The following is a 1,585-nucleotide window of genomic DNA, read 5'->3' on the forward strand; positions in this document are numbered from 1 at the left end:
ACCTCTCGCCGCCCATCCCTGGCCCCAACTGGCACGGAGCAGACGGTGGCAGCCGCAGGCGAGGAGGAAGATGGCGAGACGGCTGGCGGCCCGTGGGGTGGACCGCGGCATGGGGTAGACAAAACTAGGATATGCCAGAAATAGGGAACAACAAGTTATCATCCCTTCCTGTATTGTTATTAAGGAGTCAGCAGAAGTGGGTGATCAAGCTCAAAGGAGGGTGATGAAAGGTGTTGATGACCTAGACTTCTTCATTGGTGATGAAGCAACAGAACAACCTACATATGCAAAAAAGCGGCCAATCCTCCATGGTATCGTTGAAGATTGGGGCTTGATGGAAAGGTTTATGGAGCAAGTGATCTTTCAATATTTAAGGGCGGAACCTGAAGGCCATTATCTTCTTTTGACTGAACCTCCACTGAGTACTCCAGAAAACAGGGAGTATACTGCTGAAATCATGTTTGGGTCCTTCAGTGTCCAGGCTAGTACATTGCTGTACAGGCTGTTCTTGCTGTAGCTGCATCCTGGACCTCCAGCCAAGCAGGAGAACGGACGTTGACCAGTACGGTAATAGACAGTGGAGACCGTGTCACTCATGTCATCCCTGTGGCTGAAGAGTATGTGATTGGCAGCTATATTAAGCACATTCCAATCGCAGGACGAGATCTAGCCTATTTTATTTAGCAATTGCTGAGACACCGAGAAGTAGGAATTCCTTCAGAGCAATCCTTGGAAACTGCTAAGGCAGTAAAGGAGCGCTATAGTTATGTCTGCCCAGATTTAGTAAAAGAATTTAAGTATGATACAGATGGATCAAAGTGGATTAAACAGTATACTGGAATCAATGCTTCCCAAAGAAAGAATTTTCCATTGATGTTGGATATGAGAGATTCTTGGGACCTGAAATTTCTTTTCATCCAGAGTTTGCTAATCCAGACTTTACTCAGCCTATCTCAGAAGCTGTAGATGAAGTAATTCAGAATTATCCTATTGATGTCAGACGTCCTCTCTACAAGGATATTGTCCTCTCTGGAGGTTAAGCCACGTTCAGGGACTTCGGACATCGCTTGCAAAGAGATTTGAAAAGAACTGTAGATGCCAGGCTGAAATTAAGTGAGGAATTGAGCGCGGTGGTAGATTGAAGCCAAAACCTATTGACGTACAAGTCATTACACACCACATGCAGCGATATGCAGTTTGGTTTGGAGGATCCATGCTGGCTTCCACACCTGAGTTCTACCAAGTATGCCACACCAAAAAGGATTATGAAGAAATTAGACCTAGCATTTGTCATCACAATCCAGTGTTTGGAATCATGTCGTAGAATTGGCTTCATAGTTATTGGGGTTAGGGAGGTGGGGAAGAAATAATCTTTCTGATTACCTGTTTTGTCTGGATGGCTGGTTTTGAGGTTGTAAACCTAACTTGAAATAATAAGACGAAACATAATTATACAGGAATATTTTAATAAGCATATCGACATGCGAATGTAGAGGAGAGCCAAAATGATGAAGTGTTTTTCTTTAGATTGAATATTTGAATCTTACGTGTAACAAAAAGAAGTGGGTTTTAGCTCTTTCTGTGC

General features: G+C 43.7%; 1 pseudogene across 1 annotated transcript; it reads left to right on the plus strand.

The window, feature by feature from the left end:
• The first annotated feature begins 334 nt into the window (after nucleotides 1–334).
• Nucleotides 335–1,324, plus strand: LOC307057978 (actin-related protein 3-like; annotated as a pseudogene). Its single transcript has 2 exons — nucleotides 335–1,022; nucleotides 1,235–1,324. The product of its transcript is annotated as an actin-related protein 3-like (transcript).
• The last annotated feature ends 261 nt before the right edge of the window (nucleotides 1,325–1,585 follow it).

Source organism: Hyperoodon ampullatus (assembly GCF_949752795.1).
Source record: "Hyperoodon ampullatus genome assembly, chromosome: 9".
Lineage (NCBI taxonomy): Eukaryota > Metazoa > Chordata > Mammalia > Artiodactyla > Ziphiidae > Hyperoodon > Hyperoodon ampullatus.